Here is a 23093-nt window from a genome sequence, read left to right as displayed (position 1 = left end):
GGGTCCTGCCGGGGAGGCCGAGGCAGGAGCTGGCTGTCTGCAGCCTGCGAGCGGCATCTAGGTCAGTTGTCCTCCTGATGCTGGGTGCTCCCCACTGCTGCCCTCGGCTCGCCCATCCCGCGGCTGGGGTTCAGGCTCGCTTCCTGGGGGTTTCCCTGGACCCAGGGCTTTTCCGCACGCAGCTGCTGCGGTTTGCACGATGCGTTGCGTTTCGCCCGGTGCTGCTCTGACCTTGCCCACCTTTCCGGCTGCGTGGAGTGGGCTCCAGCTCCTCAGCCTGCCCGGGCGGGGGCGGGGACACCTCCAAACTTTGTGTCTGTGCGGCTGCTTCCTGGAAAAGGTCTCCGCGAGTTGAGCCCTCTTGGAAGTGAGTGAGTGTCCAGCGCTGTGTGGCGAAGCGGAGTGTAAGTACCCACTGTGGGCGGAGGTGCTGAGTGGCAGAGCCCCTTGCCCACCTTGGGGCATCCGGAGTAGGAGCGTTACTTTGGGCCACCGAGGACTTGGGAGGAAAGATTCAGACTGACAAACCAAACTGAAGTTAATTCTCAGGCTTTATAAACAAGTGCTCGTCTAAGTGTGCGACACCTGTCCTGGGGCGCTGGTTTTCAGTTTTTCCCCGTCTCCAAGGTGGGCCGAAATATTGCCCCAGAATTCAAACGTCCCACGCTGCAAGTGCGCGCTCACGGAAGCGCAGGAAGGCGCTGGGGACGCCCCCCAGCCCTCCTGTGGTAAAGCCACCGCTGTCCCTAGAGGCTCGGGTTCTCGGGCTGCATGCAGCTGCTGTACGTGGTGATTGGGTTGATGTTTTTCCAAGCCTGTGGTATATCAGAGCGGGATCATCTTTTGACTGGGTGTGACCTCCTCCACATTCTTGCTTTTTTAAGACAAGGCCCACTATATAGTTCTGTCTGGCTTTGAACTCACTGCGTAGGCCAGGCTGGCCTGGAACTGTCGGTGATGCCCCTGCCTCAGCCTCCCTAGTGCTAGGATGACAGGCATGAACCACCATGCCCAACTCCTTTATATCCTTTTTTTCTTTTTGAGACAAGGTCTCGATATGTAGCTCAGGCTGGCCTTGAGCTCACTTTGTAGCCCAGGCTGGTCTCGAACTCGAACAATCCTCCTGCCTCAGCCTCCCCAGTGCTGGGATTACAGGCGTGCGCCACCATTCCCGGCTTCCTTTACATCTTTAATAGAACCGTGTATGTGGATTGATAGTCTGTAGTCAGTTTTTGAACATAGTAGACGTGTAAATAAGTAGTTGAAGTGAACACATTTCAAATGAGTACAGAGGAGCCACATTTTGGGGCCATGGAGAAGAGGCCAGGTGTCCCATCTGTCGTAGGAATTATCCTTTTAAGTGTTGGAATATAGGAGTCTGGCGTGATGGTGCACACCTGCAGCACTCGGGAGGCTGAGGCAAGAGGATTGCTGAGAGTTCCAGGCCAGCCTGGATTACATAGGACCCTGTCTCAAAAAAAAACTAGAAACCCCCAAAACTTGGAATTTGTTTTTAAAGTATGTTCCCATATTGAATGAATTCAGTGTGGTTTGCCGGGCCTGACTACATCCCAGGCCCTGTGCGTGGTGCCGTGCAGGAGAACGGCCACGAATGAAGTCCTGGCCTCCAGCGGTGCTTGTTGAGTGGGGCAGCCACACACGGAGCAGCTACCTCAAGCGCTGGGGTGCTGCGGATCTCCCTTCTCGCTAAATCAGACTTCAGTAGGTTGAGAGAAGAGCGGATTCATTTCCTTTGACAGTGTTCGTGGTGAACGGCACCGCCGTGAGAAGGCCCTTCTCCCTAACATGCTGTCGTGTTTTGGAGTCCACGCTTCCGTGTGACCCACCCAGTGACAGCAGGGCCGTCACCCCCTCCCTGTCACTCTGGCCCTGGCTAGGGAGCTGCTGAGGCCTCCTGCTGTAGCCTGACATTTCTGGTAGGGACCTGGACGCCCGTGTTCGCGGGGAATCGGGTGGGAGGGGTGCTGTTCGGTGTGAGTGGGGCCCCGGCTCGGAGAACCAGTTTCACTTACTAGTGCAACTATAGATCTTGTTCTAATTATAGTTCTTTTTTCTTTTTTTTCTAAAAGCCTGGAAGTGTGGCTTGTGCGGTGTAAATGTATCCATTTGTTTAGAATATTTAATTAAACTCGTAGATCACTTCTAATGCAACAGTAATCTCCCTATTTGTGTAAATGTATCCATTTGTTCAGAATATTTAATTAAACTCGTAGATCACTTCTAATGCAACAGTAATCTCTCTGTTTATTCCACGGATTGCGACATGCTGGCCAGGAAAGCAGGTTCCTGGTGCTTTTGCGCTGGGAGAGGTATTTTTGAATGGAAAAAATACGTCACTATCTTTCTAGCGAACTTACAGCTTAGTACTGAGCATCTTATGTGGCTGTTTATAACAGGGTAGTCCTTTGACACGATTCTTATTGCCCAGAATTCTATTAAACTGATGAAGACAAGAGGCAGGGTCTGTGTCTGCCGTCTGGGGGGGTCAAAGTCACTGTTGTTCCTGGTTAAAACCTCGCAACCTTTCAAAGTGTGATCCCCGCCTGTAAAAGGAGTGCAGTGGCCATTCTTACCCGGGAGCTTTAGCTGAGGTTTGAAACAGCATGGCAGTACGTCTGCAGTTCCGCTGCCTGCCCTCCCCTTTACTACATGAGGATGTGTGGTGGGAGATGCAAGGAGACTTGTGTAAGGTAAAATAGCTGGTTGTGACAGACGCGTTTGGCCTTCGGTCCCTAAGCTTTGTCTGAGTCTTTGGTTTTCTTTGTCTGTCTTGAAGCAGGGTCTAGCGATGTAGTTCAGGCTGGCCTTGGCCTTGCCGTGATCGTCCTGCCTCAGCCTCCCGAGTGCTGCGATTCTTTTTGATTTTTTTTTTTTTTTTTGAGACAGGGTCTTGCTATGTATTCCAGGCTGGCCTTGGACTCACTATGTAGCCCAGGCTGGCCTCAAACTCTCTGAGGTCCTCCTGCCTCAGCATCCTCAGGCTGGGATTGTAGGCATGGCTCACCGTTCCTGGGTAGTTTTTCCCTATTGAGTGAAGTAGATTTCCTGTTAGGCATGGTGTGGACCCATTGTTGAAGCGGAAACGGTAGTGATCTGCTTTGGTTTCCCTCTGCTTTTAGCTGGGAGAGGGATGATGTTCGGGGAAACCCAGTCACTTTAAGTCCCCACACTTGGGAGAGGGGCAGAGCGGGCTCCCAGCTTCCTGGCCTGGCTTTCCCTCCTTCCGGTTTGTTCTGTAGGTGACGTTGTCACTGGAGTCATCCTCTCCTTGCCCAAGGGCGCTGTAGCCGTGGCAGTTTCCTGGCCGAGAAGCCCTGTGCCTCTCCTGCGGTTCCCTGCCTTCCGGGGAGCACGGCTCCCGCTGCAGAGGAGCTCGCCGTACCGGGCCTCCAGAGCGTCCGGGGGCTGCAGTTACCCAGTCCCAGGACGTGCCGTGAAGCAGTGAGCGGTGGGCAGAGACCTTAGTCAGGTTTAAAAGAATCGGGATGGTGAAGAACGCAGACACACTTGCTAGCGTGAATCTGTTTGGGAATAAAATTTATCTTTTTTTTTTTTTTAAGTCTTTTTGAGACAGGGTCTTGCTGTGCAGTTCAGACTGGGCTTGAGCTCACTTTGTAGCCCAGGCTGGTCTCAAACTCCCAATGATCCTGCTGCCTCAGCCTCCCGAGTGCTGGGGTTATAGGCGTGCGCCACCAGGCCTGGCTTGTAAAAACTACCTTGAACGAGTACTGTTCTAGACAGTATCCAAACGCCGCAGCACACGCAGGGCCGGGGCGTAACTCAGTGCAGTGTCGCTCTGGGAGAGTTCACCCCGCGCAGCGCCAGAGCAAACGTGGTGTGGCGGTCGTCCTCCCGGAGACGCCTGTCCCGGGACTGTGCGCCGGGTGGGGCGGGTGCCGTCTCTCCCCTCGATTTCGGCCTCCTCGTTTCTAGACTCCTCAAACCTGGCTCTTCACCTGTGTCTTCCACGGAAGTCCTTTCCATATACTTACCCTAAGCTCCGGGAAGCATTTTCGCGTGCGATTTTGCACAAGGTTTTTCATCAACTCTTATTATAAAAGATTCCCTTGCTCTTGGTTAAAAAAGAAGTAAAGATTACAGAAATGAGTAAGATTAAAAAGTACTGTACTCTCTGTCTCCTGCTTGATTCTTATGGCCCTGGGCTCAGAGATAACTCTACTGAACGTTTCTGGAAGGATTTTCGTTCTTTTTTTCTTGGTACCAGGAATCGAACTCAGGACCTTGCACTTGCCGGGCAGGTGCTGTGCTGCTGTGCTGCTGAGCTATATCCCCAGCAGGATTTTCAACATGTAACATCTGTGTATTGTGCATATGTGTGGGTATGTGCAGCATACATGTGTATATTTACGTGCACCATTAAAATTGTGATAAAATGCGAATTAAAAGTTTAATTGTATATACATATTTTCATTGTTCAATAATCTTAGGAATAAAAGCAGCTACTTTTTTTTCCAGACAGGGACTTGCTGTGTAGTTCAGGCTGGCCTCAAATTTGTGGCAGTGCTCCTGTCTCAGCCTCCTGAGTGCTGAGATCACAGGTGTGCACCACCACACTCAGATACAATTTAATATTACTATCCAAGCATTGTGCCAAGAACTAGGTGTGGTATGGTGTTAACCCTTGTGAGAATTCTGCAAGGTGGGAAATTGTCACCTTCTGCCTGTAGCTGAATAACTGAGTCACAGAGAGCCCCAGCTGGGCCCCCACAGACTCTGCTCTTTCTGCCTTGAGGAGACTTCGGGCGGGCAGGAAGAGCCCCTGAGGCTGCACAGGAAGGACTGGGGTGAGCTGCTCGCTTCTTTCTCTGCGGCAAGAAGTAGCAGTGGCCAGGCAGCTGGAGGGAGGGCCGTTGTTTTCACTTTGGGTTTTGTGCAGCCCACACGAGAGCTGTGTTTGCTGGACTCCGGGGTAATGGGGAGGAATTCCCGGAGCCGGAGCTGGGGAGGCAGGTGAGCAGCGTCGGCCGGCCGGGAAACCCTGTGGCTGAGCAGCTTTGCCAAGTTGGGGAACCGTGTCGGCAACGAAGGGGGCCCTTGCCACCCCAGGCTTGGTGTTCTCGCCTGGTCCCCGGCAGCCCTGTGGGACCTCCGAGACCCCCCAGGAGCGCTTGCTGTTGCTTCGGGGCTCCCGTGCCCTCCACTTTTGTGCTGCCCACTGCACAGGACGCAGCTGGTGTCCCCTTTCCCTGCTGCCCTCTGTTTGGCACCTGGCGCGGGTCCCCGTCCCCCGGGGCTGCATGAGCCTGAGTCACACCCCGCTGCTCGGCCGCCTCGACTTCCCCGGCAGTGAGGGCGCCTGCTCCGGGTTCCCTTCAGGCGGATGGAAAGCCGGAGCCAGGCGTTGTCCGCTAGCTTCTGTGCGCGGCGTTTACTGGAAGCCTGAGAAATACTTGTGGAGTGAGGGGAAGCACGGACAGGTTCTCAGTGTTGGAAAAGGGCGTTCATGATGATCTGCCCCCGCTCGCCCCAAGGTGAGCGTGCAGCCAGAACAGAGAGGAGTGAGCCGGACAGACGCGGGACAGAACGGCGGAGCGGAGCTCGGCTCGGTGAGCAGATCCCTCTGTGCAGGGTTACGGAGGGCGAGGATGGGGAATTAATACACAGCCCGCCCCCCGCACTTCCTAATGCAGAGGTGGAAATGAAGAGCATAGAGAAGGCTGCTTCCTTGACCAAAATCTATTGCATGATTCATCTTACAGGTAAACTGTTCAGCAGAATTCTTTTTTTTTTTTGTCTTTTTGAGACAGGGTCCCACTCTGCAGGTCAGGCTGGCCTTGAGCTCACTGTGTAGCCCAGGCTGGCCTCGAACCTGCAGAACCCTCCTGCCTCAGAGGCCTCTGGAGTGCTGGGGTGACAGGTGTGCGCCACCTCGCCTGGCTTTGTTGGTTTCAGATGGAGCAGTGGGTCTGCAAGGATGCACGTGTCCAGGACTCCCAGAGGCTTGCTGCAGCCCAGAGGAGCAGGACCTAGAGAGCTGGCAGCTGGCTCCGGCCGTTTCCTGGCTGAGGGGCCCGTGGGAGCCACAGGCCTGGGCTGGTAGGGTGAGAGGGGCCGCCCTTGGGAGACAGAGCTATGGAGGGGAGGTGTCAGGTGGCAGCCCTGGGCAGCACTGCCCAGACCAAGGGGCAGACGCACCCCGGGGGGAGACGTGAGGCATGGAGGGGTGGAGCTGGACAGTTGGTGGTCTTGACCGGAAGTGAAGGTGCGCAGCCGGGTTCTGTGCTGCCAGCTGCCACTGTGCTGTGGGGGCACCGAGGATGCCAGCGTGTTGGCGCAGTGTCACGAGGTGGCCCCCCGGCAGGCTGTGCAGACCTGGGCTGAGGGCGCAAGCTGGCACGGGGTCGCCTGGGGACGCGTGTGGTGACCCGTGGAAGCGCAGGACTACCTGCCCCTTACCTGCTGGGGCCTGGCCGCGAGGGATGGTGCCACCCCGTGCCCACTCTCCCCAGGGCAGCCCCAGGCTCGGGTCCTGGCTGCAGCGGGGAAGATCAAACACCAGAGAAACGGAGTGACTGGGGAAGCAGGAAGTCCCGATCTCTATGGAAACCGACAGACGCTTGGGAAAAACCCTGACCTGGAAATTCTTGCAGCAGTGCGGCAGAGCTCTTCCTTTCTACCCACGCTGAGGCCCTCCTGTCCATCCTCCCGCTCTCCTGTCCCTCTGCTCTCTCTCCCTCCGTCTGCTGTTTCCTCATCCCCCTCTGCTGCCCTCTCCTTCCTGCCGGCTCCCCTCCCTTCTCAGTGCTCCCTCAGGACCCTTGGGGGTCCCTGCCACAGCAAGGCGGGGGGTGACTGTCGCGAGGGCCGCGTCCGGCTGCGGTTCAGCCCCAGGAGCTGTCCTGTGTCATCGCATCCTGATGCACGCACTTGGTTCTGGCCTGCCTGAAATTTCCCTTGTGCTTCAGTTAGGGAAGTGCCTTGTGCCTCGTGCCTCGGCCCTGCGAGCGGGGGTGTTCTGGGCCCCCCTCCGTCCCGAGGAAGGACAAATTTGACTTCACTAATGCGCAGTCGGAGCAGAGGTGCCGGAGGTCGGTGGATCCCGGCCCGTGTCCCCTGCCTGGCCCTGGGGACAGCAGCGGACGGCTCTCCTTTGCTCCCTGTTGCGGGAGCCAGCGTCCCTCTCTAGTTTCCGCTCCCCAGCGAACATTTGTGGCTGCTGCCGAGCCGCGGGAGCACCAGCCAGTCAGGAGTTACAAGGTCTGCACAGGAGGCCGCCTCTGCCCTGTCTGAGCCGGGACCTCGGACGAGACCCGCAGAGGGGCCCGAGCAGAGGGCCGAGGGCGCGGGCCGCTTGGACGGGAGCGCGCGGAAGCCGTGCTCAGGGGCAGCTCCCACCGCCGCCCGCTGCATCGACGCCCCTCCCGGGATGCAGTAGGTGCCACAGAGGCCGCTGGCGCCTCGGAGCCCCTTGGTGTGGACTGCTGGGTGCTGCAGGCCACGGCGCTGGAGGGAGGGAGGACACTGGGGGGGCGCTTTGGGGAGCTCCCCAAGCCGAGGAAGGAGAGACTGAGGAAGAAGCTGAAGAAGCAGGGCGGGGAGGGTGCGGGCTCCCCAGTGCCCGCGTGACTTCTGCAGAGAGGCACGGCCAGGCGGTCCGGCCGCGGGCAGCGTCCCGAGCTCTGTGTCCTCACTCGCCCGTCACCAGGCGCCACATCTACCCGCTGCCCGTCAAAGATGTGGCCCATCACTGTGCGAGCTGTCGGTGCAGAGCCGAGCTTGCAACCAGGGTGACCGGCAGTGTGCCAGGACAGGTGCCCAGCGGCGAGGTCCTCCATGTGTTTTAAGGGACCATTTTGTCTGCTGGTATCAAGAAAAATTTGAGCTGGCTTCGTAGATGAGGTTTAGCACTAAGGGACTTTTTTTTGTTGTTGTTGTTTTTGGAATTGAACTCACGACCTCATGCTTGCCAGACAAGCGCTGTGCCCCTGAGCTAAATCCCCAGCTCCTAAGGGACTTTTTTTTTTGAGACCAGAAGTTGCTATGGAGCCCAAGCTGGTCTGGAGCTCTCAGTGATCCTCCTGCCTCAGCCTCCTGGAATGGGCAGCCTTTCTCAAAAACAAATTTAAGACTTTCCTTATAAGGGGAGTTTTAGGTCCATAGCAAAACTGAAAGGAAGACGTGGAGCTGTCCTGTGTCATCCCGTCCTGATGCACGCATAGCCCCCAGGGACAGCGCCCTCCACCAACCTGCGGTTCCTCTGCCAGTCGTGTGGGGTCTCCCGATGCCCAGCGAGGGGGCGGGCACGACACGGTGCTCTGGAGAGGAGCAGCCCTGTGAGCTCCGTGCAGCCCCAACCAACTCGGTGGACACTGCAGGTCTGAGAGAGGACTGTGAGGAGACAGCTGCAACCGTGGGGTCCTTTCTGGTTTCGGAATTGGAGTGATAATGCCAGCATCCGTGAGCGAGTGCGGAAGTTCTGCCTTTTCAACTTCATAGAAGAGTTTCCTCCTGGAAGAGTTACAGATGCCATGTTGCAGGGATCCACGCACACCCGTGTTTATGGCAGTGCAGTTCACAATAGTTAGATCGTGGAAGCTGCCTATGTGTCCATCAACAGATGTGGATAAAGCAAATGCGGTATTTACCCACCGTGGAGTACTACTGTGCCCTAAAGAAGGATAAACTTGAGTCATCTGTAGTAGAATGGAGGCCCCTTGAGAGCACAGTGCTGAGTGGAGTAAATCAGACACACGAGCGTAAATATCGCATCGTTTCTCTCAGATGAGAGGACAGAGTATAAATAAAGAGCAAAATAAAAGAGAGACAGTAGGACAGTAGGAGGCAGGGAGAGAGACTGTGCAAAAGGGAAGGGGCCAAGAGGTGGGGGCGGTGTGGAGATGTCACAGCGTGAAGATGCGTCGTGTCCAGCGCACCCACTCCCCGCGAGGAGTGCGACCTCTGCGGACCGCAACAGGCACTTAAAAAATAACCAGCTGGAGAGTCGGAGCAGGCGGCTTGGTCCTCATGGCCGGTTTCCGCGTGCCGCGGAGCAGGATTTCCCCGCGTCCCCAGCCCCGCCACGCTCGTTCCGGGCTCTGCCCTCGGTGCCGGGAGAGCGCTGTCTCCCTTATGCCCTCCTGGCCCCTGATGCTGGGGACTGTCACACACTGTTCTGGGGCCTGTGCTGCTGTGACAATGATCGCTCTATTTCAGATCTTGCTTTGTTTTGGAGCTGTAGCACGGGAGCCCGGCCCCTGGTCTCTGCAGCCTCAAACCCCGGGTCAGCCTTTTAGTTTACCCCGGTGATACTCGTTCATGGGAAGAAAGTGTGACGCAGTCCACAGTGGTACTAGAGTGAAAATAGTCCCCAGTTTCTTTCTCCCCACGTCTGCTGCTGTGTTGAGGGCTGCTGCACTTATTTTGAGTAATTTGCTATGCGTGTGAGGACTTTTACCAAACCATGGGAGGACGTGTGGATTCCCGCGTACCCATGTGTCTGCATGCATGTGTTCATGTATGCTGTGTGTTTCCTGGACTCCTTCTATGTATGCTGCTTTTTACTTGATTTTGGTTTTGGTTTTTGCTTTTATTTTAGCAATCTTTTATTTTTTTGTACCGGGAATTGAACTCACGACCTAGTGCTTGCCAGGCAGGTGCTGTGCCACTGAGCTATATCCGAGCGGTCTGCTTTTGTTTTTTTTTCCAAGACAAAGTCTTGCTCTGTAGTTCTGGCCTTGAACTCACTATGTACCCCTGGCTCGCCTTGAATGCACAGTGATTCTCCTGCTTCAGCCTCTTTGAATGCTGGGATTGCAGGCATACCCATCATGCCTGGTTTTTAACTTGAGTTTTTACTTACCACTATGTGTTGGATAACTTTCTGTAGTAATACTTGAAGATATACTTTCTTTTCTCTCATGATGGTTTTCACTTACACTGCCTGGATCCTTTTATGGATCGGGTAGTAAATGTCTTTGGACATATGTCTAAAATACATTGTTATTTTTAGTGATACATAATAATCATACATCCTTATGGGCTTCAGTGTGACATATATATTAATCTTATCAGTGTAATTGGCATTCAAACATTCATCATTTCTTTGTATGGGAAATATTAAAAGTTCCCTGCTGTTTTGAAATATACATGAATGTATGCTTTGTATATCTGGTATACACAAGGGGAAAAATTCTTAGAAATGTAATTGCAGATGAACACAGGCAGCTCACATTATGATAGAGCTTGCCGTATTACTGTCTGAGAACCTGGTACCACTTACATTTCTATCACAATTCGTAATAGCCAAACCTTGGAAACAGTGTGTGTGTCCTTCAGCAGATGAAAGAGTAAAGGAAATGTCACATTTCACACAATGGAGTACTATTCTGCCATGAAGAAGGACAGATGAGTCATTTGTAGGAAATGGGTGCACCCAAGACCGTAATGTTAAGTGAAGTGACTCAGACAAATGAGCTTTTATATGAGAGACCCAAAGTATAAAGAGCAAACTAAATGACAGATAACAGGACATAGGGAGATGGGTCTTCCTCAAGGGAAGGGGACTGAGAGCTGGGGGGAGGGATGGGAAGAAAAGGGGATGAAAACAGGATGAAGATGTGGAAAAGGAGCACATTTCTAATGCGGGTGACACCTCCTGCTTCTCCCGGCCTTCGCAGACCTGTTAAACTCTTAGTCTGTGAGGTCTCAGGAGAGTGAAGTCACAGTGATGGTGCCCTTAAAACTGTCCTTCAACGTTGATATTTCTGTGGATTGTTTTTGTCAGTGTTTTGTTAATGGATTTTAATTACTTCCTACTAGGTAAGTAAAACATACTCGATTTAGAAAATGCAGAAAAGCACAAGAAATCATACAAAGAGCTGATGAGTCTGCTATAGGTGGTGGTTATCCCTGACACTCAGTGTTTCCTGTCCCTTACCGGGCATTTCCTATGTCTTACTGGGCATTTCCTGTCTCTTACCGGGCATTTCCTGTGTCTTACCGGGCATTTCCTGTCCCTTACCGGGCACTTCCTGTGTCTTACCGGGCATTTCCTGTCCCTTACAGGGCCTTTCCCCCCTCTTGTCTGTGCCTAGCGCGTGACTGCAAAGGCTTTCTCTTCCTTTCTTGGCTTTTCATACCATGTGCCGCTGGTTTTCTTGGGAATACTTCACTGCAGTGGGGAGAGAGTGCTGGCCTGGGGACGGGTTCTAGATTCAAGTTTGTGATGTTGCTGACCTTGAGCTTGTTGACCTTGGCCAGGTCGTTGTCCCCTGCTTGGCCTCTGTTCTTCTTCTGCAAAACAGATAAGAGCCCAGGTGGTTCAGCCAACCAGAGCAGGCAGGGAAGGAAGCCAGCTCGCTGCCCGCCCGTGGCTGGCACTGGCTAAGCATGGCTGTGTCAGTAGTGGAAGAAGTGTGACCTGGTGACATTATTACCGAGGTTTCCTCGGGTCTTTGTGCTGTTTTCCTTCCGTAAGGCTCCGAGCGTTCTCTTTGTTTCCTTTCTCCTTGGATTATTTGTAAACTTCCGCACTCCGGAAGGGGCAGAGACTGTCAGGGAGGAGTTGTGTCTGCCCCTCTTGCTGGGCTGTTTGGCAGTGTAGGAACACTTGGTTTCTTCTTTGCTGTGCTGGGGATGGAACCCAGGGCAGGAGCCTGCTGACGTGTCTCAGGGTGGAGCGCCTCCCCCCCGCGCCGAGGGCACTTTAGTTTATGAGATCTGGGTTTTCACTTTAGGGTGAGGGTAAAGGTGTCTACCTTTTAGGATTGTTTTGATGGCTGAAACATTGCTAGGTATGATGTGCAGAGCAATGTCCAGCTCCAGAAAAGCTTAAGTCATTTTTTTTTTTTTTTGGTACCAGGAATTGAACTCACAACTTTGTGCTTGCCAGGCAGGCGCTGTGCCGCTGAGCTAAATCCCCAGCCCCCAAAGCTTAGTCATTTTTATAATGAAAAACTATGCATGGCAAAAGAAACCACCGACAGCCTGAAGAGACAACCCACAGAATGGGACAAAAATGTTGCAGCTATTTCTTAGACAGGGAATTAATATCTAGAATATATAAAAAACTCCAAAACATTTGATCCCCAGATTCCAAGACCAATCAAAAAATGGGCAGCTGAGATGAATATACACTTCTCAGATGAAGCAATTCAAATGGCAAATAAGTACATGAAACAATGTTCAACATCACTAGTCATTTGAGAGGTGCAAATTAAAATAACACTGAGATTCCCACTCGCCCCAGAAAGAATGGGTGTCATCAAGAAATCAACCCATAACAAATGCTGGAAGGGCTGTGGGTACAAAGGAACCTTCTCCACTGTTGGTGGGAGTGTAGACTGGTGCAACCCCTGTGGAAATCAGTGTGGAGACTCCTCGGAAAGCAGACTAGAGGAGCAGTCTGTTTTAACTCTTAATATTCTGTGGCAGTTACCCCCTGCCCCACCGGGAATTGAACTCATGACCTCACGCTTGCCAGGAAGGTGCTGTGCCGCTGAGCTAAATCCCCAGCCCCCAGAGTTATTTCTAATAGGAATATTTTTAGAATAGTATGAAATACTTATGGAATACTGTTAAATAGCCATTAAGATCATTGTTTAAAGGATTTGCAAGAAAATGACAATATTGCAAAGTATAAAGTTAATGCAATAAGAAACTATATTTGTTATAGTTGACACACTGTGTCAACTTCAAGTCTAGAAGCTTAAATCAGTAAATCAGCAGTTCTACATCCTGGGGTGAAAAGGACCTGCTCTTAGGATGTTGTTCATTGTGTCAACTTGAGTAGTTTAAAAGTTTAAGTGATTCAGCAGGGGGCGGGTCCTCACTTTGTAAAGGTTCTCAGCTTGTGGAGGAGGAGGGCACCTGGAAATAGTGTGGGTGGAGGAAATGAGGCTCTTTCTTCCCTCCATTTGCTCTTGCTGCTTTTGATGTTTGCTGCCGCCTTGAATTGTTGCCCTCTGCCCTGTGCCCTCCTGCCTTGGAGCCAGCTGATTATGGACTGAGACCTCCACACATTGTGAGCTAAATAAACCTTTCCTTCCTTAATTTTGGGCATTGGGTATTTTGTCTGAGCAAGGACAGAAAAGTCACCACCACAACATTAAATTACATATATTTATATATAAACAGGAAAAATCATTATAAAGTACACACTAGTAAAAATGAAAGAAATAGATCAAAATATTGCAAAAGAATATTTGGATAGTGAGTACCAATAATTTAAAAAATTATGTGTCTTTACCAATGAGTATATAGTTCACAACTGTGATTTTCTGTAACTATAGTCTTTTCTATAGCTACTTTTTTTTTTTTTGTCTTTTTGAGACAGGGTCTCGCTATGCAGTTCAGGCTGCCTTGAGCTCACTTTGTAGCACAGGCTGGTCTTGAACTCGCAACGATCCTCCTGCCTCAGCCTCCCAAGTGCTGGGATTACAGGTGTGTGCCGCCACGCCCGGCTCTATAGCTACTTTTTATGACAAATTGTTAGTGAAATAATTAAACACAGCTTGTAACTTGCGGTTGTGAAAAGTAATGAGAGATTCCTATAAAAGTTGCCCTTTTTTCTTAGTGCTGATCTTCTTGTCAGTCTGTGTTTACATCCACGACAAAGCCCGCTTTCCCCAGCAGCCTGTGCGAGGAGCCGCCTCGGGGGCTGTCCAGCTGCACGCGGCTCTGCTCAAGCCCCTGAGCCAAGCTGCAGCGGGGCAGCTCGGACTCGGGCAGGCGGCCGCTCTCTGGCTGCGCACGCAGCATTGCCAGCTCCTCGTCTTTCGCAGTCAGGAGAAATCTTGGCTTGGTGCCGGATGTACGCGTGTTGTCGGTGTGGCCTTTGGCGCAGCCATAAACACCTCTGAGTCTGCGCATCCTTCATGGCGAAGCTCAAAGGGATTTTTCTGGCTTTACCTCATTTTACAAACGAGGAAACTTGAGTGCGGAGAGAGGCGCCCTGTTCAGCTTACTGCCCTTGAATTACGTGAAACCTCATCCCGCCGAGCCGGCTTACCTTTCTCCTCCTGCTCTCCCAGCTCCCCGTGAGACGGGTTTTCTTGACCTTTCATTGCCCCGGTCACTCTCCTCGTGGTCACTCGCCAGCTGACCAGCGTCCCTCTTGTTTTTGGAGCTCACCTCAATATTCCAAGTGTTGGCTGATGCCTGGGGTCCTACAGTGTTTAGTTCTGCAGGGAACCCCGAGCCCCTGCTGTGTGCTGGGCACCGCGTGGCCGCCCCGCGTTCCGCCTTTCTCCTTCCCTTCCCTGCGCCGTTGGCTGTGTTTGAGGCTCAGGTTGCATGTAATCAAAGTCGCCCAGCAGTGGCTTAAACAGGTGAAGCTATTTCTAGCCCGTACAGAAGTCTGATCTGAAGCAGCAAGGGCGCCAACTCCTCTGTCTGGTGGCTCTTTGATCCTTAGGGTGTTGTTTTCTCTGTCAGGATCTAAGATGCTCAGCTAACTCATTTGTTTTCTAGTAGTGGGAAGGCAGAAAGGGGCAGGCTCCACTCTTGTCTCCCGGAAACAGCCTTCTGCTTGCATCTCATTGGTCAGAATTTAATCACATGGTTACAGTTGGGTAAAGGGAATCCTGGGAAATACCAGCCTGTGCCACCCCCTTCCTGTGTCAGCTCTAGGAGAACAGGCACTGTCTGGTACTCTCTCTTGAGCCCCTGGCTTCCCGGGGTTATGAAGGCCACTGCTAGGAAAGATGGTGTGAAATTCAGAATCTTTGGTGAGGAGGTCGCAGTGACAAAAACACCTGTCACTTCTTCTTGGCTCACTGTTTATTAGTGGGGACGCGTTTAGTGTTTAAAATGCATTGTCTTATGTAATTCTCAGAGGAACCCCCAATGTACAGGTCAGGTTTTCTGGGGAAATGAATGCATGGTGAGCCTGTCACCTGCTTGTCTCAGTGTCTGAGGTCACTGCTTGGCCTTGACGCCCTACAAGTGAGAGTGCCTCGTTAACACTTCACAGAGCTGCTCCTCTCCTGCTTGGGAATCCGATGCTTCTGAGGATGGCCTGGGCCGGGAGTGTCGTTTGAAGTAGGTTATAAGCCCGCGTTGAGCGGCGGAGGCCCTCTTCACTGAATAAGTGCTCGGGTTGGACAGAACACTCACTGGCCAGATTGGCCGGGCTGTGGTCCTCATGCGACCTGTGTTTTCTTTTGCACAAGCACACTGAGGCACAGACGTGTCAGAGTGGGCGTGTGGTCCTGCAGTGCTGGAAATCTTCACTTCGTGCTGCCGCGAGGAGCGCGTATCCGGAGGCCCAGAGCCCATCCCGAGTCCTGGAACTAGGCCTGTTTGCTGCCCTTGCTGTACCTGGTTGGAGGCCATAGGCTTTGATGATTCACAGACTTCTCTAGGCTCTGGCTTGCCTTGCTGTGAAATTTTTTTTACCAAGGTGGTGGATGGGCTGTACACACGAACGTTAGTGAGGTGCTGTGAGCAAAGTGCATTTCTGTGGCAAACTACTTCCCGACCCTAATCGGGACGTGTAGCCCACACGCTCCGGAAACTGGGGTAGCCAGAACCAGCGAGGTCTGAGGACCCGTGGGGCGGGAGTGGCAGACGCTGCGCTTTCTGAATGGGTCCCATCCAGGGGATCTGCCCAAGGACCGGAAGAGCTGAGTCATGTGCAAAACCACAAACAGGAAACGCAGGTGCTCTGATGGGGAATCGGAAAAGAGGTAGAACTGAGGCGCGCGCCCTCGTCTGAGCCTTTTGTGTGTCGGAGCTTGTTAGTTACAGCAGGGGAGACAGGAGCTCACTGTCAGCGGCCTCCAAGAGCCAGCGGCCGTCCTCAGGCCGCTCGGTGCCGCCGGGGAGCTCTGGCGGTTCACTTGGCGTCTGCCTCCCGGAGCCGCGATCGGCCCCCTGACGAGGCGCTGTTCCCTTCCACTTCAGGTTCACCTTGGATGTGGTCCGTGACAGCGTTCCTCCCAGGGCCCTTTTGGGGCCTCTAAGGGGCTTGGAATGTAAGAATGCAGGGATGCTTCTGCTATTAGCCGTGTTTTATGAAAATACTGAGGCCGTTTTTTCCTCCAAGTACTTATTCAAGCACTTAGGGTTGGAAATTAAACTATTACATCAGAATCTCAAACCTAGAATTTCTAGGAAATTGCGGGGTGCTCAGAGGGTGTGCTGTAGCCCGAGGGTGGAGCTGCTCGGAAACAGTGGCAGATTCTTTTATTCACAGTGGCTACCTCCTCCCGGATGCACACGGCTGGCTCCGGTCCACCCGAAACTCGCAGGTGCCTGCCTCGCCCCCTGTGAGCGCGGGGGGCGGAATCTGTTGTTGCTTCAGCTGTCCATGTGGAGGACTTTAACCCACCAAGAGGTTCTCTGAAAACCAGAAGAAAGCCAGCCCCACACTTAACAGTGGGCGTTTACAAGCACGCTGTGCGCTTGTCCCTCCTCTAGGCTCACTGGAGATCTTTTCTCAGTTCTGATACAGACAGCAGCGTGGGGAGCAGAGTCCCAGGTACAGAATGGAGCAGGGCAGAGCCTTGTCCTACGCTCGGGTTGCCTCCGGCGTTGGCTGAGGGTGTGAGTCGTCCGTACCTTCTCCATTTACAGAACGCTCACGTGGACATTGTTGTGCTTCGTTCTTACGCTTGCTGTACGAGTTGGGTAAGGCTCCTGTCATCTTACAGCTAAGGAGAGGCTCACAGCGTTCATGCATTTGCCCAAGGTCACGTCCTAGCCAGCAGGTGACAGAGCCGGCCCTCCCCTCCAGATGTTGTGGGCTGCACAGCTGGCGTTCCTGAAAAACACAGCAGCTTTAAAGTCTTCGAGAATACCGATGCCATCTTTAAAATAATGACTTAGGCTTTTCCCTCCATTTAGGGAAATAACTACAAATTCTGTTCCATACTGACCTTAGTAATACTTTCCATGTTGTCCCTTGTCTCAGAATTCCTTGGAATGCTTTGATTATTTTCCTCAGGTGTTATCTGCACTCTTGTCCTGTGTTTGATGGTATCATGTCAAGGCAGACGCTAGAAAATCACCATTATGGGTTTTTGCATGACCTTTTTTAAACATAAGAGCATAGATATAAATAGAAATAAATAAAATTATTCTGCAAAGAAACGGAGGCTTCAGCTGTGTCCACGTCTGAGTCATTCCTTATGAAAAGGTTCTGTTGAAGACACAGTTTGAATCTCTCGGGCTGGGTAACTGAGAGAGAGATGGAAATTTTCTCGTTAGGTTAATGTACCTACGCTTTTTTGGGGAGGGTGCCGACAAAACTGTGTCAAAAGCAAAGGAACCCCTCCCAGGTGGGATTATTATGCCTGCAGAAATCAGGAAGGCTGACACGAAGACTGCAAATGTGGGATGCAGCTGGGTTTAACAGAGGCAGTCAGAAGGCACGGACGAGGAGCCTGTGCTGGTGGACAGCCCGCGGCCAGGCGTGGGTGATGGGGGCCTCTCAGCATGGCTTTTGCCAGAGTGCAGTGTGCGCCACTTGCAGAGCTGTTGCTGCAGGAGAGACAGCACCAACTCTCTCCGAACCGCAGAGGCGGCCAGAAAGTATCTGAGACGCTCCAGAAGCCAGGGCACGGGCTCTGAGAGAACTCGGGGTTCCCTCCAGGGAAGGCTGGAGGTGGTGGGCGCCTCACCCTTTCTAAGAAGGGGAGTCCCATGATCTCCCACAGGCCCGGGAGGGCCCAGGGGCATCCGAAGCCTGCAGCGGGGCTCAGGAGCAGGGTGGTCAGGAGGCCGGAGGTGGCTGGGCTGCGGCGGGCCGCCGGCCACAGTGTGCGTAGGGAGGAAGACGCTGGCTTTGGGCTTTGCCCGAGGAGGAGGAAACCGGTGACTGTCAGATTTCTTGGCATCTGTCCCCAACTCACATGCTGGAAAATCGTTGTTCTGCTCAGGGCCCGCGTGGCCCGCGAACAAGAGAGACTTCACAGTCGTGAGCAGGTTCGTTCCTTGTGACCACTCTCGCCCAAGCCGCCGGCCCGGACTTTGATTGGCAGGACTGAGGGGAATGGTTACTTCTCTCGCTCCCTCTAGTTTTCTTTGGGCAGAGACATTTTACCCTGTCCCGGGAGGAGCCTCTGTCTAAGCACCTAAGCAGAAGCCTGGTGAGTCAGCTCCTTAAGTTAGAAGGTGACAGACCTTCCAATGTATATGCCCCGTAAACATCAAAATGCGCCTCTTTTAACTCAATAATGGCGGGGTGCAGAGGACTGAGTGCAGCTGGAATTCGAAGCCCCGTTACGTGTACAGCCTGAGACTCCCTGCCGCCTACACCGTGAAATCCAGGCGCTGTGAAGAGACAGGCCAGCCTCCTGTCACATGGCTCTTGCCGACCCCACCACCCTGTGCCCAGCGTTCTGATCAGTTTAGGGTCCGAGTTCAAGGTCAAACCACTGTGTTCGTTGAGCCACATGCTCTGGGAAGTAACTGGCCAAAGAAGAGTGTCCTGAGTGAAACTTCTTTCCTAGGATGGGGAGAGAGGCAGCCTGGAGCAGCCGTGCGATCCCTGGCTGGTTGGTTGCTGGGATCGCAAGTCCTGAGACGGGACGCGTTGAAGGGAGGGGTCGTGTGGCGGGGAGGAGAACAAGAGCGACAGGAAATGTAGAAGCCGATTCCCGCGGTGCCTTGACGGCCACAGGAGGACGCTGCTTTGGGTCCAAAGATCTGACGCAGCAGAGTGACCTCATTTGCTTTGTTTCTTAAGAGAACACTTCTTTCTCACTGATAACCAGCCCTAAAGGAGATAAGGCTGGAGGTAGAGACGCCCAATCAAAGTCCGGGTTTAAGGTCAAAATTGCTGGCATAGTTTGGGTGAGACGTGTGTGGCTTACATCAGACGGGAGCCCCGGAGGGTTGAGAGGAAGCTGGTTGTATCTGCGTGTATAAACATATATACATTGTATATCGTGTGTATGATATATAGACTATATAACATTGTATACTTAAGCATATGTAAAAGTAGGAAATTTATACATAAAAGGAGGGAACCTAAATCTTTGTAAAAGGGGCTGGGGATTTAGCTCAGTGGCAGAGCACCTGCCTGGCAAGCGCAAGGTCGTGAGTTTGATTCCTGGTACCGGAAGAAAAACAAAAAAAAACCAACCAACCAAACAAAAAAATCTTTGTAAAAGTAATGCACGTAAAAACCGTAAAACAGCAGAAACCAATGTGTGCCCAGTACTGAACTGTAGGAATTGTTTACCTGTTCCTTGTCTTCTTTGCTCTGTATCCATGCCTGCCCTTCTGGGCTGTCGTGAGGGAGATCTCAGAGGTAAAGTCATTTCATCCTTAAATGTTCCAACTTGTCTCTAAAATAGAAGGACTTCTTTTGCTTTTTAACTTTTATTTTCATTAGTCTATGTTTGCAGTACACAGGGTCACATTCATTGTGGGAAATCGGTGCATGTATGTAGCACATCTTAATATAAGGACTTCTTTTAAGAACATTCTCACAATATCCTCACCTCCATTAAATATCAGTAGCACATACTATCAAATGTCTAGTCCGTTCAAATTTCTCCATTTTCATCAGTGGGCATTTTTAGTTTTTCATTTTGACAGTTTGTTTTTGTTTTTTTTTTTTTTGGTTTATTTTTTTCCGGTACCGGGAACCGAACTCACGACCTTGCGCTTGCCAGGCAAGCGCTTTGCCGCTGAGCTAAATCCCCAGCCCCAATTTTGACAGTTTGTCTCAACCGGGATGCAGATGCATTGAGGCAGGCGCTAATGTGTCTCTTAAGTCTTTGAAGGTTCTTCTGCTTCTTTGTCCTCTTGAGATCTTATTGCTGAGCAAACAAGTAATTTGTACTGTAGGTTTTCCTGAAGTTTGAACTTTCTGACTGCCCGGTATGGTGGCAGTTAACCTGTTCCTCTGTCCCTGGTAGTTGGACGGAGAAACTTGATCAGATGTAGATGACTTTTTTTTTTTTGCAAGACTGTCTCAGAGGTTATGTTTTGTACCCATAATGTGTGTGTGTTAATGTTTTTGGGATCGTTGCCCAGTTCCACTGTTTTCTTAGGCTTGCGAATGGTAGGTGCATTCTAGCTTTCCTGTGAGGGAAAACTCCTGCATCAGGTACTTGGTTACCCTGAAGTACAGTTCATAGAGCAGAGGCAGGACACAGACTTGACTTTTTCCCTTTAAAAGTTCTCAGAATTAAATTTTGGGTCCTAGCCTTCCCCAAGGGTGGCTAATGCACTTCCTCTTTATGATTACAGAGTCAAGCTTCTACACATGCATTTATGTTTTACTCCACTGCAGTTTTTGTGGCTGGCCTGTGAGCCCATCTTCGGGCTGTGCAGGTCTCTTGCGCTGGCTTCTCCTTTCTCTTTACTCTCCCCGTCTTTGATTCTTCCCCTGCTTTCTGGTACGCTGGCACATCTTGTGCGTTTCCCGTACTGATGTTAGGATCAGGCGCTTGTGCAGAGCCCTAGTTTCTCTTGGAGGGAAGTCGTGTTTGAGGAGCACAGTCTTGGTGTGAATTTCAGTGGACAGAGCTAGAAACTCCCTCCCTGCTCAGTCCTGAGAATCGAACCCAGGGCTTCCACACCGAGCTACATCTCCAGTCCTTCTATTTTGGAAACAGGGTTGCTAAGTTGTCAAGGCTGGGCTTGGACTTGCGATCTCCTGCCTCTGCTTCCCAGAGCGCAGGGATTGGAGACACATGCTGCCACACTCAGCTGGAAACCAGATTTTTAAAGGATAAAGTACGTCATGGACTCATGGTACTGTTTTCTTCCACGCCAGTAGCCCTGGTTCTGAATTACACCAGTATAATTACTGATTTGCCTTAGGGTATAACACACAGTCCCAGAACAGCAGCATCCACGCTACTCCAAATAGTATGAAGTGGATGTGGGAGGAGGGGTGGGGACTGGGTACCATGTGCCTTAGGAAGTTACTTTGTATCTTTGTATATTAAGGTCATTTGAAATAGTTGCCCCTCTGTGTTTATGTCATCACTTTGATACTTAGTGGACTTCATTTGTTTGGTTTGGCTTTCACTTTCTGGGGTTGGCTTAGAATTTGTTTGTAGTTCAGCCTGTGAAGCAAGTTGTAGTTAGAGAAATCCAGCTACTGTGCCTGTCTTCTGTGCTCCATTCCCTCTTTCTAGTTTTGGGCTTGTCTTTTCACGTTGTGCATGTGAGGATACACCTGCGTGTCTCCACGTCTGTCTGCTTATCTGTCTGTCCCCTCCACCCCCTTCTGTCCTCCCTTTGAGGAGCAGGAGCTCCGTGCGCAGCTTGGATTCAGGACGTAATCTGAAGGAAGCACAGGCCATGTTTTCTGTATCCCCCGTACGCAGAGAGGCGTAGGCACAGCCCTGGGTCTTTCCGTGCGTATCTCTCTCCGATCTCCCGAACAGTCTCACACAGTAGATGCTGCTGGCCTGTGGCTGATGAAGAGAACCGGCCCAGGAAGGCGTAAGCAGCTTATCTGAAGACACAGCAAACTGCAGGAGCTGGGCTGGGGCCCGGGGCACTCTCCATCCGTCTGTCCTGGCTGCGTGACCTCAGCATCTGTTTGCACGTCTATAGCACAAGACCGTGATTGTAGGTGCTTCGCGGGGTGGCACAGAACTTAGAACAATGCCCGGTGCACAGGCGGCCTCTAGATGTCAGCTGGCTTTTGTTACTATCTGTTGCATTAGGACAGAATCTGAGAGTCCTATTATTACAGCAGCTGTGTGCCCAGCTTAGCCCTGGGCCTGTGACCTTTAACCACTTGCCTCGCAGGCTGGGAGCTTGCGGGCAAGAAGCTCGAGTCCCACGGTCACAGCGGGGCAGCGGGCAGTGGTCAGGTGGCGCAGAGAGGGAAGACAGCGCTTGCAGCTGTCCGGCCGGTTATGTGCCAGGCTCCCCGCGGCTCCCAGGGCGGAGGGAGAGGGCCTTTCGCGGCTCCTGTGCAGACAGCACCCTGTCGGAGGCAGCTAAGCCTCAGCCCCATGGTCCGGGTGGTGGGGCTTTTGCTAGTACTTGCTGTACTAAGTTGCATAGATCATACATTTTTAACAACGAAATCCCCAGGCTGGCCCAGGCTGAGCTTGAACTTGCATCGTCCTGCCTCAGCCTCTCAGAATGCTTGGCTGACAGGCCTGCACCCCCACACCTGGCTGGAAATCACAGTGCAGCTTTCCCAGTATCTGGAGTCTGTGGATCGTGGGGCTGCCCAGTGGTAGTAGGGCCTTGCGGTACAGCTACCCCCCGCTCACTTTGCAGAGAAAGAGGCTGTGCCCAGAGAGGAGGGGAGGGAGAGAGAGAGAGAGAGAGAGAGAGAGAGAGAGAGAGACAGACAGACAGACAGACAGACAATGCCATGTGCATAATTGCACACTGGTGTTTGGAACTTGACCTTCTGGGGTAACCCTGCAGATCCTAGTTGCCTGGACCCCTGCCTGGAAGGGTACGGACTCCAGATGGGGCGCGTGCAGTGGGCCCTGGGCAGGGCTCTGCTTCCACTCCTGGCAGAAGAACAGCACGGTGGGTGTGGGTGGAAGAGCCGCCTCCTCGAAGGGTCCCCTCGGGGCCCCACTGCGGCCGTCAGTGCCCTGTGAAGAGTGCTCCTCGTCTCCCCGCCACTCGGGCGAAATGAGGAGTGGGGTCCAAGAGGGCTCGTAATCTCGAGCCAGGACGACGTGCAGCATGTTCCGGGGCTGCTGTGGGTTTGACCTGTGACCTTTTTCTAATTATTGAACTTTACTGGAATGGGTGTGTGTGGATGCTGACCTGTGCAGGCTGCTGTGAGAGGTAAATGTGATAATCTGTGGCTCAGGCGGCCTTGCTCACTTTCCATGTAGCCCAGCAGGGCCTCAAGCTATCAGTGATCCTCCTGCCTCAGCCTCCTGAGTGCTGGGCTCACCACGCCTGCATCTGGGCATCTGTGTTTCTAACCCCTCCTCCCGTTATTTGGAGGCGATGGCCTGGCTGCTTAGCGTCGGGCAGCTTGGAGTCAGACCTGATGTTAATCTTTGGTGCTCTGTGTATCTCTGCTGCGGGCCGCTCGTGTGGAGCCGCGGTGTGTTTGCGCCTGTACAGGTGACCGGCCTGGCACCTCATAGGGCCCCTGCAGGGTCCTGTTGGAGTGGCACCCAGAGCAAGTTGGTGTTTTTTTTTTTTTTTTTTTTTTT

At 52.4% G+C, this 23093-nt stretch overlaps 1 protein-coding gene across 2 annotated transcripts in view; it reads left to right on the top strand.

Moving 5' to 3' along the window:
- Positions 1-23093, top strand: part of Dnajc6 (DnaJ (Hsp40) homolog, subfamily C, member 6) — a 113206-nt gene that overhangs the window by 35551 nt on the left and 54562 nt on the right. Inside the window, exon 1 of one of the 2 annotated variants that reach the window (XM_013514470.1) lies at positions 310-404. The exons of the other annotated variant lie outside the window; for it this stretch is intronic. The gene's annotated coding sequence lies outside the window, so the exon portion shown is untranslated. Of the gene's footprint in view, positions 1-309; positions 405-23093 lie in introns of those variants that run through there. 2 annotated transcript variants of the gene reach the window in all.

The sequence above is a fragment of the Chinchilla lanigera genome, unplaced genomic scaffold, assembly GCF_000276665.1.
Source record: "Chinchilla lanigera isolate Chin_1 unplaced genomic scaffold, ChiLan1.0 scaffold00022, whole genome shotgun sequence".
Taxonomy (NCBI): domain Eukaryota; kingdom Metazoa; phylum Chordata; class Mammalia; order Rodentia; family Chinchillidae; genus Chinchilla; species Chinchilla lanigera.
Note: the sequence above shows the minus strand (reverse complement) of the source record. Positions and strands in the feature narration are given on the sequence as shown.